Source organism: Ursus americanus, chromosome 8, assembly GCF_024610735.1.
Source record: "Ursus americanus isolate L20-20 chromosome 8, mUrsAme1.1.p, whole genome shotgun sequence".
Lineage (NCBI taxonomy): Eukaryota > Metazoa > Chordata > Mammalia > Carnivora > Ursidae > Ursus > Ursus americanus.
This window is the reverse complement of record NC_142134.1, coordinates 25,188,370-25,202,008: the sequence shown is the minus strand read 5'-3', so window position 1 is coordinate 25,202,008 and position 13,639 is coordinate 25,188,370. Positions and strand designations below refer to the sequence as shown.

Sequence of the window (13,639 nt, the reverse complement as noted above, 5' to 3'; positions counted from 1 at the left end):
CTGATTGAGCCATCCACGTGTCCCAGATTATGTTCTCTTAAAAAAGGAAATCTTGTTACATGCTACAGAATGGATGAAACTTAAGGATATTATGCTAAGTGAAATAAGCCAGTCACAAAAGGACTAATACTCATATGAAATATCTAAAGTCAAATCTTAGAAACTGAAAGTGGGAAGGTGGTTGCAAAGGGCTGGAGGAAAGAGTGACGTGAAATTGATCTTTAGTGGGTGTAGAGTTTCAGTGTTACAGGATTTAAAAGTTCTTGAGATCTGTTGTACAATAGTGTAAATATACTAAACACTACTGAACTGTACCCTTCAAAATGGTTAAGATGGTAAATTTAATGTTAAGTGTTTTTTTTTTTAACCACAATAATAAAACAAAAAAGGAGTAAGGGATCTGTTACATGTAATGGAGACCTAAATTAAAAGTGACTAAACAGAAGTGTATGTCTCCCTGACAGAGGCAGGTGGACTAGGGCTTACACGGTGGTTCTGCTTCATGGAAATCTCCTTCTATCATTGGCTTTATTGCCACCTCTAGGTTGGTGTCTCCATGCACATGGCTGAAGGAGTCTTGCCACCATGTCCACTTTCCAAGAACAGGATGGCGGGAAGGCAGAAAAAGAGCATGTTCCTAATTTTTAGACCTCTCCTGGAAGTTGCACTCGTCACTTTCCATCACCTTCTGTGGGCCAGAACTTATTCGCATGGCCACACTTAGCTGCATGGGAAGTTAGGAAATGTGATGTTTATTCTGGTTGATCCACTAAAATTTGGAGGTTCCATTACTGTGAAACATTTCTTTTTTTTTTTAAGTTTTAAATTCCAATGAACATACAGTGTGATATTAGTTTCTGGTGTACAGTATAGTGATTCAACTATTCCATACATCACCTGGTGCTCATCATAAGTGCCCTCCTTAATCCCCATCACCTATTCAACCCATTCCTCACCCACATTCCTCTGGTAACCATTAGTTTGTTCTTTCTAGCTGAGTCTGTTTCTTGGTTTGCCTCTCTCTCTTTTTTCTCCCTTTGCTCATTTGTTTTGTTGTTTAAATTCCACATATGAGTGAAATCATATGGTATTGATCTTTCTCTGACTAACTTCTTTAGCTTAGCATCATATTCTCTAGCTCCATCCATGTTGATCCAAATGGCAAGATTTCATTCTTTTTTATGGCCGAATAATATTCCATAGTATACATATACCTTATTTTCTTTATCTATTCATCAATTGATGGACACTTGAGCTCAGGACAACATCTTTTAACTTTTTTTTTTTTGGGGGGGGTACTGACTCTCCTGACTTTAAATTAAAATTAAATTAACTTAAATCTAAATTAAATTTCTCCCTAAAGAGAATGATTAAATATTAATAAATAAGATTTTTTCAGATTAAACTTCAGTGGGCCACTAATCGGTGTATTATCTAAGATTTTTTAGTCTCCCCAAGGACAAATTTTTGTCCCTTTGAGGGCAATATCCTTCCCCACCCCATTGAGAAATGGTGCTATAGGATAACGGGGAACATATACCAGCATTTTCTGTAACATGGTGCACATTTTTGGACCAATGCAGAATACTCTTCAAAAAAACCTGTGGTGGCCTTTGATACAGCTTATTCGCTTAGTTATGCTTAATTTTGGTAATGACTGCGGCCATGCATAGGGCGGCCATTTAGGTCTCAGCTTTGCTACTTAATGACTGTTCAAAATACTTCTGCATGCCTCAGTTCCCTCTGCTGATAAAACTATTACTGACCCCACAAGTTGTTAAAATTAAAGGCAACAATTGATTGTCAACTGCAAAGTACCACAAATCTAGAGGTCATTTTTTTCTAGCAAAGAAAGGGAGATGGAAATTTCTTAGGATAAATACTAAGGCCTGCCCTTGCCCACCTTTCCAGACTCTTCCTGCATAACTCTGGGGCAACACCCTTTCTTCCCTCTGTTCCTCAAAGGGACACATGACTCCTTCCCATTGCGCTGTTTTTGCTTTTGCGGCTTCCCTGCCTGCAATGCTGTGCCTGCTCTGCCTTCTTACCCAACTAGAAATTTTACCCGCCTTAGATATCCAGGTTGGCATTTCCCCTGGGAAGACTTCCCTGGCTCTTCCCCTGCTGTCACAGCACCAAGTGCTGACATCGAAGGCAACGTTACCTCTGCCTGCAATCCTCTGGTCCAATCTCCTTCCATCGCCGGAACAGGGAAGGCTCTCGAGGATCCACGCAAGCGCACAGGACCGAGGGAAAGCGTGAGTGAACAAAGGCTTCGGGCCTGCCTCGACATCAACATCGTGCATGCTTAGCGCTACCCGGTTCCGCTGGGGGGCGGACCAGCTAATCTCCCTGGGGGCCGAGATGCGCGCACTGCGCATGCCCAACCAGCCCGCTTCCAGAACTTTCAGTGGGGAGGCTACAGGCATAGCTCACGCTGCTGGTGCTACTGCTGGGTTCTCCTGCTGCTCGTGCTGATTTGGCCAGAGGAGCATATTGAGAGAAAGGTAGGGGCTGTGCTCATCGGGATCTTTCCTCTTTGCCCCCCGGACGCCCCCCGGACGCTGCGTTTCTTTGGCGGGGGGCGGGGACGAAGACGGGAGCGGGGCCTGTTTCGCAGTTTCCCCACCAGGCTTGGGTTGGCGCCGGAAGGGCTTGGTTACCGGGCCTGGGGCTGCCAGACGAGGCTTCGGAGGGTCCTTCGACCGCTGTTTGTGGTGACTGCGAGAAGGCCTTTTGGACAAGAGAAGAGAGGTGCTGGGGTCAGTTAGGGGCCACGGAAGGCCCACCGTGTTTATTACACGGAAGGGGCTAAATTACTCTGCTAACAAGCTGAATGGGAGGGCGCGTCTGGAGGCCCCGCTGAGCGGCCGGCACTCTTCCTTACGAAGCATGGGCAGGCTGGTATGACCTATAGAAATTGACGAAGGCAGGGGCTGCTACCTGCAGCCGAGGCCATGCAGTCACTTGTTTCCCAGCAGCCTTTTGGAAGTTGTTTTGAAAGCTCTGAGAAAAAAAAGAACACTTTTCTGTCTGGGCAGGACGGAGAAAATCCCATCGAATTGGCATTTATGGCTAGACAGGGCTTTTAGGAGAAATAGAAACTCAGCGAGAGGATGTTGCAGGCATTTCTCACAGTCCTGGGAAAGGAGCCAAGGATCATCAGCGCCCTGGAATCAACGATAGTCTCACTTGCCCTTTGGACGTAGTTTAAACCTGTTCCGCCTCCAACAGTTCCGATTCCCCAAGGAAGCAAATGCTGATGTAAGCCTCAAGAGCCTCGCGCAGGCAGGATTATGTTTTCATGTGTGCTCCCGGACTTCCCCCTTTCATCCTTTTTGGTTATGGAATTAGTGTGGCCTGTTTAATTATGTACAGTTTTATAGACTCTGTCCCAGTGAAAATAAGTCTTACTTGTGAAAGGAGAAGTTTCTTTCAAAATGAAATCCCCAGGCCTGTTTGAATTTCTTGCAGGGTGGACTTCCCCTTTTCTCAGCAGCTATTGCTAGTATTAAAGGATGCTGACTTGAAAAGGGTTTATTTCTTGAAAGTCTCAGAAGCCCCTACTTAGCCTTCTGATTTTTACTTTTTTCTCTTTTTTTTCCCCTCATGCAGGGAGTCCTTTCTAAGGTGTCTGCAGGCAAATCATAGTTGTGGGGGGTTTCAAGTCCGGTCCACATCTCCGATAACAAAGAGAAAGGAACAAATTCTTCCTTTACTGATCTTGTATCTGGCCTCCTGGCTTATATTTTTCATCTAAAGCGGAAGGACTAGGTTAAATCTGTTAATAAACTATCCTGAGAGAGACTGTTAGGACATCATTTAAAGGACAGCTGTGGCTGAATGCTGGTAGTAACGCAGTTTTGCTCTGTGATAGTCTGAACATGTTACCATAGTTATTAAGAAACTGCTGCCTAATTTGAAGAAAAATTAACCCGAAGAGAAAGAAAATATTTTTGTTTAAAAACCCATATTTATTTAAAGTGATTTACATTAAAATTCCTTATCTAGGTAACTTTACAAGAAAAAAGTCCATGTTCTTGAGACCCTTAATTTACTGTTTATTGTTCATTTATTTCATTTACCAAGCTTTTATTATGATTTTAGACTTGAAAGACAAATATGAACACTAATCACTGCCGTCAAAGACCTCACAGTTTAGTGGAGGGAAGTGGCATTTAAATTAGTGATTACTGTAGAGGAAGTGGTATAATAAAGGATTGTACTCAGTTATTAGTAAGGTGCAGAAAAAGTCACAGCTCTGGTTGAATGAGGTCTGGAAGGGAGAGTTGGTTGGGATTTATTTCTAGAAGAAGGTGGATGGGGAGGCATTTTGTGCAGGAGGCATGAGAAAAAGGATGCCAAAATTTGGAAACTGTAAGAACTGTGGTAAGGGTGAAGGGTACAGTGATAAAATTGGAGTGGTGAGAAATGAGGCTAGGAATATAGCAGCAACCAGAGGATGAAGGGCCTTGTAAATCCCTATGTGGTGAGCAAACAAACCTTCAAGAATTTTGACCAAGGGAGTAAGGTGAGGAGATTGACAAACACATATGTACACCTATATCCACATCTGACCCTTGTCACTAAACAATATCTTTAAATGATCTTATTTTACATAAAGACTTCACTATATTTATGTAGTTTATATATTTTAAACATGGTTATTTATATCTGTAGTCTATTCTTTGAGTACCGGAGTTGTTTCTATGGGAGTTGCTTCTGTTATATTAATTCAAAAAAAAAATCTCTTATTTTTTCAAAGATTTTACTTTCTTGGCATATTTTCCTTTTTTGGAAGTATAGAGACAATGGTTAAAAACATTTTTATATTTTCTATAACATTTTGACTGATTACTTGCCAGAGAGATTAGATTGATTTTGTAATGCCCCATCTCTATGTAGATGTACCAGTTTCCCAGGTCCTTTGTCGTTTGTATTTACTTTGTTTATGTAATATGTGAAACTTGGCACCTGAGATCAGTGTTTTATTTCAGTTTCTTATTGAACTTCTAGTTTGTCTTGGTGTAGTACCTGCATCTTCTGTCTTTTCAAGATCACTTGTCAAGTGGAGTCAGAGTAATTGACTTTCTAGATGTATGTCCATTCTTTACATATTTTGAATAGAAAGCTTTAATCCATTTTCAGTTAAAGTATCTGCTTTTTTTTTTATTTCATTGCCTTCATTTCTTACATAATCTTTACTGAAGTATACTGCATATTCTAAACTAAATTGTGTCCTCTCAAAATGGATATGTTGAAGTTCTAACACCAGTTCTAACCACCTCAGAATGTGACTGTATTTGGGGACAGGTTTTTAAAGAGGTAACTGAGTTAAAATGAGGTCATTAGGGTGGACCCTAATCCATTATGACTGAAGTCCTTATGAGAACGGTTAGGACACAGACATGTACAGAGAAGACCATGTGAAGACACAGGGAGAAGAGGGCCATCAACAAGCCAAGGAGAGAGGTCTCACAAAGAAACCAACTCTGTTGACTCCTTGATCTTGGAGTTCTAGTCTCCAGAATTGTGAGAAAATAAATTTGTTGCTTAAGTCACTCAATTGGGGTATTTTGTGTGACAGTCTTAGTAACTAATACAACCTATATACAGGGGGAAAATATGTATATGTATAGAAACCTGCACCAGCATCATGACTCTATTTTCACTGTCAGTGGCATGATGGTATCATTCCCTTCTTCCCCAAAGATCTATCACAAATGAGTTTGCCTATTTTTGAACTATATAAATGGTATTATGTATGTCCTATTTAGTGTCTCGTCCTTATGAGTAAATGTTTTTGAGATTCATCCATGTCATGATGGGGGAGTTTCATTTTAATTGCTCTGTTGAATTCTGTTGTACGGCTTACTACAAAGTATATATTCAGCAATGGATATTTTGAGTTTTTCCCCTTTTGGCCTAAACTGAAAGTTGCTGTTAATTGTTCTTGTGCATATCTTTTGGTGCACATGTATATGCGTTTCTGTTGAGTGTATTATTAGGAGTGGAATTGCTGGTTCATAGTGTGTGTGTATATTCAACTTAATTCATACTGTTTATGCTTCCATCAGCAGCGAATGAGAATTTCATCGACCCTACGTTCCCATCTATATTTAATACCATTAGGTTTGTTGCCTTTTTATCTTAATTTTTTGTTCTTGGATGTTGAGAAGTTTTTCATTTTTACATAATTCTGTTTATTTCTGTAATGTATAGATTTTTCCTTTCCTTTCCCTTTTCTTTCTTTTCCTTTTCCTTTCCTTTCCTTTCTTCTCTTTTCTTTTCTTTTCTATAGGCTCCACGCCCAACAAGGGACTTGAACTCACAACCCTAAGATCAAGAACTGCATGCTCTGCTTACTGAGCCAGCTAGGTGCTCCTGTAGTTTATAGGTATTCTATAGTTGATTATTTCAAACTATAAATCATTGTCTGGTATTGTATAAAGAGTAGATTTAAGTTTTTTTTTTAATTTTCAAGTTTTTATCTAAATTCCAGTTAACATATAGGATAATATTAGTTTCAGGAGTAGAATTCATCACTTACATATAATACCCAGTGCTCATCACGTGTCCTACTTAATACCCATCACTCATTTAACCCATCCCCCTGCCTGCCTCCCCTCCAGCAACCCCCAGTTTGTTCTGTATAGTTAAGAGTCTGTTCTGTGGTTTGCCTTTCTTTTCCCCCATGTTCATCTGTCGTGTTTCTTAAATTCCACATGTGAGTGAAATCATATGGTGTTTGTCTTTCTCTGACTTATTTGCTTAGCATCATACACTACAACTCCATCTGCGTTGTTGCAAATGGCAAGATGTCTTTTTTTATTCTTTAACAAGAATTCGTTTTCAATGGCTGAATAATATTCCATTATTTATATATGTATGTATGTATACTGTAATTACTTTATCCATTCATCAGTCAATGAACATTTCCATAATTTGGCTCTTTCCATAATTTGGCTGTTGTCAACAAAACTAAAAGGCAGCCTTCAGAACGGGAGAAGATATTTGCAGATGACGTATCTGATAAAAGGTTATTATCCAAAATCTATAAAGAGCTTATTGAACTCAACACTCCCAAAGCAAATAATCATTAAAAATGGGCAGAAAACATAAATAGATATTTTTCCAAAGAAGACCTGCAGATGGCTAGCAGACACATGAAAAGATGGTAAACATCACTCATCATCAAGAAAATACAAGTCAAAACTACAATGAGATATCACCCCACATCTCGCAGAATGGCTAAAAATTACAACACAGGAAACAACAGATGATGATGAGAATGCAGAGAAAGGGGAACCCTCTTATACTGTTGATGGGAATGTAAACTGGTGCAGGCGCTGTGGAAAACAGTATGGAGGTTCTTCAAAAGGCTAAAAATAGAATTGTCCTTTGGTCCAGCAATTGCACTACTGGGTATTTACCAAAGGATACAAATATGTGGATTCGAAGGGATACATGCACCCCAGTGTTTATTGCAGCATTATCAACAATAGCTAAATTATGGATTTAAGTTTCTTGACCTCCAAATTAATATCTAACTCTCCCACTAAAGTTTGTTAAATAGTGATTTTTCTCCAGTTGCCATCAGATAGTGCCTGGGTCTGGAGTCCTCTGAAGGCTTGGCTGTGCTGGGTGACTAAAATAGTCACAGGCCCCCTGCATGTGGCCTCTTTCCCTAGCAGTATAGCCCAGGTATTAGTTGGCCCCTAAAGACTTCTCCATGGGGGCTCTCTAACCAGCAATCTAGCCTAGGTAGTGGCAGTTCCTCCACCTCTTCCACATTTACCTTCCATCCTTCCTTCTCCTTTTCCTTTTTCTCTTCCTTCTCTCTCTTCTTCACTGTGTACTCTTATCATTTTTCTGTATTTTTTCATACTGCTTCAGTTTACTGTCTAGTGTCCTTTCATTTTAGCCTAAAGGACTCTGTTTAACATTTCTTGTAGGGCAAGTCTAATGGTATTGCACTCCTTTAGCTTCTGTTTATCTGGAAATGTCTTCATTTCTTCTTCATTCCTAAAAGTTAGTTTTGTCAGATACAGAATTATTGGTTTACAGAGTTTTTTTCCTTTCAGCATCTTAAATATGTAATCTTATTCTTTCTGGCCTCCATCATTTCTGATGAGAAATTGGTTATTAATCTTATTGAAGACCCTTGTATGTGAGGAGTTCCTTCTTTTTTGAATCCTCTTCAGGATTCTCTCTTTGTCTCTGAGTTTTGGTCATTTAACTATTGTGTGGGTTTCTTTGGGTTTATCCTTCTTGGAGTTCATGGAGTTTCTTGGATGTGTGGGTTCATGTAGTCCATTATATTTGGGGTGTTTTCTATCATTATTTATGCAGCCATTCTCTCAGCTCCTTTTTATTTCTTCTCTTTCTGGGCCTTGCATTATGAGTATATTGGTTCATTTGATGGTATTCTAAGTCCCTTAGGGCTCTGTTCACTTTTCATTTTTTTTCTTTCTGCTTCTCAGGCTCAGTGATTTCAGTTGTCCTATTTTCAAATTGCTGATTCTTTCTTTGGCTGGCTCACAACTGCTGATGAATTCCTCTAGTGATTTTTTATTTCAGTTTTTTACTTACCAGCTCCAGATTTTCTATTTGGTTCTTTTTTATAATTCGTGTCTCTTTATTGATGTTCTCATTTTGTTCACACATCATTTTCCCAGTTTCCTTCTATTCTTTGGGCATGGTTTCTTTTAGCTTTTTGAGCATATTTAATGTAGTTGATTTAATGTCTTTGTCTAGTAATTCCAGTGAATGGGCTTCCTCAGGAATGATTTTCTGTCAGTTCTTTCCCTTTGATTGGGCCATATTTTCCTGTTTCATTGTAGGCTTTGTGAGTTTTTCTTGCTGAAAACTGGACATTGAATATTGTGGTAACTCTAGAAATCTGATTCTCTCAGTCTTCAGGGATTGTTGATTTTGCCTGTTGACTGCTGGCACCAACCATTGGTGACTTTCCCAAATATTTTTGCAAAGTAGGTATTCCTTGTGTGTAGTTAATGAAGTTTTCATTTCATTGTCTCTGTGGTCCGCCAGTGACTTGATATATCTCTATAAATATAGGTCAAGAGAAGTGGAATGACACACAAAGCCTGCTTATGTGTATTAGGGTAAAATTTATTTGAAGTAAAGTTCAGATAGTTATCTTTGAGACCTGAATCAAAGTTGAATTCCAAAAGTTACTTTTGTATATCTTCTCTTAATATGAGGGCATTACATCTTAGGCTTTGCAGTACATACTTAATTCTTACCTGAAGTAAGTAAAGATTTTGTTCCTTTTTCTACATATCCATGTTCACAACCTACTAACCATCCCTTTCTAATCTCACCACTCAGTGGTACTTAAAGTTAGAATTAAATGGTGTTATTTGAAAATATGCTTATTTTCTACCTTTCAGAGTCCAGGAGATCTGCAAGTCATGAAATAGAGGAAATAGCAATGCAACAAAAATTAGCTTTTGGGAACTAAAAGCCCCTTTTGTATTGTACTCTAGGACCACAAAAATTAAACTTGATTTTGAAATAAAACATATTATCTCACACCTGTGTCCTGGATTTACATGGTCACCTCACTTGATTTGACCCCCCCACAAGCTTGGTGCTCAGAAAGCAGATAATAGGGGTGTCTGGGTGGCTCAGCTGCTTAAGTGTCTGCCTTTGGCTCAGGTCATGATCCCAGGGTCCTGGGATGGAGCCCCTCCCTGCTCAGCAGGAGTCTTCTTCTCCCTCTTCCTCTCCTCCCCCCATGCATGCACGCGCATGTGCATTCTCACTCTCAGTCTTGCTCTTTTTCAAATAAGTAAAATCTTAAAAAAAAAAAAGAGAGAGAAAGCAGATAATAACCTTAGTGATGAAGAAAGTGAGACCCAAAAATTCAGTCACTTTTTTTTTTCAGGGACATATACCTAGTAAAAGCAGAGTTGACAATCAACCATAGTTCTCTCTTAAACCATTTTCTCAGCTCCTCGGGCTTCCCAGATCACTAAATGGGTATCCTCTTAATTTCACTCCAGCCATTCCAGACCTGCAGTTATTTTGGCTCTTCTAGCACTCATCCCCAAAATCTTTCTGGTTACAGACTTTGTGGCCACAGGGTTTCTTCTCATTGGAGCTGGAGAGAAATTTTTTTCAAGTGCTTTTATGAAAGAATGCCAAGGGTTGTAAGTAGCTATGGTTCCAGTTTTCCCAAGGAAATTAAGTCAACTTCCTTGAGACAGAAAGACTGCAGAGTTAAGAGGAGAGGAGAAAAAGGCAAAGACCTGAGGATGTTTGAACTTTCCAATCCTGCCATCCCTGACACAGGCTCTCCACCTGCCCCCCCAACCCCACTTTTTGCAGTTTAGTTACATGCATGATAAATTCCCTATTTTTGCTTAAACTGGTTTAAGTAGGGTTTCTGTATCTTGCAACTGAAAGAACCCTAATAAAACCATGTTCCTCATAATTTTTTTCCCTGTACAATTAAAAAAAAAGGCGGAGGGGGTGGGTAGGACACTTTCTCTTGTACTTTTTCCTTTTTAGGTGTTAAGCATCCTAACTTTTACATGTGTGTATGTATAGAATGTTAGGGTGAATGGGGGAGAGATGTGGAAGGATCTCAATATTGGTTACAATAAAAGAAGGAGAGGTGTATTTTTTCTTTATAAATCTTTTCATTGTTTCACATGTTATTTTTGTTCTTAAAATTTTAATAAAGAAGGGCCGCCTGGGTGGCTCAGTCCATTAAGTGTCTAACTCTTGGTTTTGGGTCAGGTGGTAATCTCAGGGTCATGGGATTGAGCCCTGCATCGGGCTCTGTGCTCGGCGTAGTCTGCTGGAGATTCTCTCGTTCCCTTTTCCTGTGCCCCTCTCACCTCCTTGAGCACACATGTGTGTGTGTGCTCTCTCTAAATAAATGCATGCAGTCTTTAAAAAAAATTTTTTTTAAAGATTTTATTTATTTATTCAACAGAGATAGAGACAGCCAGCGAGAGAGGGAACACAAGCAGGGGAAGTGGGAGAGGAAGAAGCCGGCTCACAGCGGAGGAGCCTGATGTGGGGCTCGATCCCATAACGCCGGGATCACGCCCTGAGCCGAAGGTAGACGCTTAACCGCTGTGCCACCCAGGCGCCCCTAAAAATTTTTTTAATAAAGAAAATGAAGCATTCAAAAAAAAAAATAAAATTACTTTTGAGTTCAGATGTACCTTTGTTTGTAGCAAGCAAATGCTAATGTATAGCATTAATAACTACAGGTTATTCTAAACCTTTTCACTTTATTTTCTGAGGATTATGTAAACCTTATCTTTTTGTAGTTCTTAGTTACAAAAATAATAGTTGTTACTGTTTTGTTTTTCAAATTACAGAATTGAATGTGCATATTCAAACTACATTTGCTACTCACTGCAAGATTCAGTGTACTCCTCCTGGTAGGAATTGTGGTAGTGCTCCCAGTTGAAAATTGTGCTCTAACATTTTCAACTCGCGTTATGATGTCTGCCATTGTGGATATGTTCTATTTTACATTTTTCTTTGGTTTTGTGATATTTGTCAATTAGGCTTTAGGCGTCGTGGTTTCTTGCATGTCATTTGTGGAAAATCATTTGTTTACACTTTGTGTTTATTTTGAGTGATTTAGCTAGAGGTAGGCATGATACTATTACTCATATTTCTGTTTACTAAAAATGTATAATTCCAATTTAGTTTTTGTTTACTTATTCCAAAATTTATGTATAGTATACTTTTAATATCTGAGGTCTGTGACTTGAGATTTTAATGTTTCTAGTATTTTTTTCTCAGTCTTTTTTTCTCTTCAAGCTAAATAATTATCTTAGTGTCACGGGTATGTTGAACTATTTATAGAAGTCTGTGTACAGGGATGGTGTATGCTACAATTCTGATTCTGTGATTCTTGCTCCCTGGCTAAGCTGAAGTTCTGCATGCTCCTCAGTAAGAGTTTTACTTAGAGAAAAATTACTTTGAGCACACAACTACACATTCTGCTTCCTTTGTCAGATCTTCTCTGAATATACTACACTTGTAGGTCATCTATCCCTTTCCTAAATAACTTTACACTTACTTCAGTATTTATAATGATGACTGTCTTACCCTATTCCCCTTAGTGTTCCTTCTGGGTAATGATTGAACATTGACAAGAATAGATGAGAGAACATGTATCCATATAAATTTTATTTATTTGTACTGATCCATCATCAGGAGCTATAATTGCTCTGCAAGACCTAAATTCATGAGCAATATGTTTAGTATAATTTCTTATAAGTTTTAATTGAAGATTTTCTTATGGATTGTTGAAGTAAATAAACAAAGTGGTTGTTACATTGATGTTGTTTGGAAGCCTATGAGAGCAAACCAAAATCTGGACTCTGGGAAACAAACTGAGGGCTTCAGAGGGGAGGGGGGTGGGGGAATGGGATAGGTTGGTGATGGGTAGTAAGGAGGGCACGTATTGCATCGTGCACTGGGTGTTATACACAACTAATGAATCATCGAACTTTACATCAGAAACCAGGGATGTACTGTATGGTGACTAACATAATATAATAAAAAAACATTTAAAAAAAGAAAAAAAAAAGAACAACCAATCACAGACAGACAACTAGGCTTTCCCAAATAAGGCAATTGCAAAAGCTATAGCCAATCAGATAATTTCCTTGATTTGCCTCTATGTCTTCTCTATAAAAACCTTTCCCTGAGCTCCTGTCTGTGGATGTTCCTAACCATTTTGGTTTGGCACTGCCCAGTTTGAATTGATGTATGCTCAGATAAAATCTTAACAATTTCAGTGTGCCTCAGTTTCAGTTTGCCTTTTAACAGGATTATTCTTGTCCATTGCCCGGAAGCCTTCCAAGCTCCTCCCTAGATCGACTAAGGTGGAGCTGGGTAGATCACATATTATTCTGTCTCTACTTATGGTTGACTTCATTGCTGTGTGGAATTTTCTTTTTTCTTTTAAAAAAAAATTAGTCATTTGAGAAGGGGAGAGGGGGTACAAGCAGGCGGAGGGGCAGAGAGAGAGGGAGAGGGGAAGCAGACTCCCTGCTGATTGGGGAGCCCGTTGCAGGGCTCAATCCCAGGACACCGAGACCACGACCTGAGCTGAAGTCAGAGGCTTAACCGACTGAGCCACCCAGGTGTCCCTGGAATTTTCTTAAGATATCATTGACAAGATGAGAGGTTCTATTACCTACGCAGTGTAGAGTGGCACACTCGTCGTTTAGTCGCAATTTTACCCCTTATTCTGTTTAGGCAAGTTATAACTTTGATTTCTGTTTGTTTCACTATCATGATTGCAAGCATATAAGCATTGTTTAATTTTATCTTTAAAACTTTACCTTGTTTTATATCCCTACAGGGTTTTGGTGATATTTACATGTTTGTCTGATTTAACACATATTTCTACTAACTACATTTCACACATCTATTACTTCCAACATATTAGAAGTCTTTTTTGATCAGTTTTATTTACAAATACCACTTACCTGAGTGTTAGTATTTCTTTTGCTGGTGGTGACATTTGTTTTATATGTGCGTTTTGCTTCCCCAGCTAGATTATTATTTTGAGGTCAGGCACCATGTTTTGATTGTCCTGCGCCATTAGATCTTGAAGTTAGTGGGTGTGCAGTAA

General features: G+C 39.2%; 1 protein-coding gene across 1 annotated transcript in view; it reads left to right on the top strand.

The window, feature by feature from the left end:
• Nucleotides 1-2,375: 2,375 nt before the first annotated feature.
• Nucleotides 2,376-13,639, top strand: part of ART3 (ADP-ribosyltransferase 3 (inactive)) — a 157,201-nt gene continuing 145,937 nt past the window's right edge. Inside the window, exon 1 of the mRNA XM_045789886.2 lies at nt 2,376-2,507. The gene's annotated coding sequence lies outside the window, so the exon portion shown is untranslated. The remainder of the gene's footprint in view (nt 2,508-13,639) is intronic.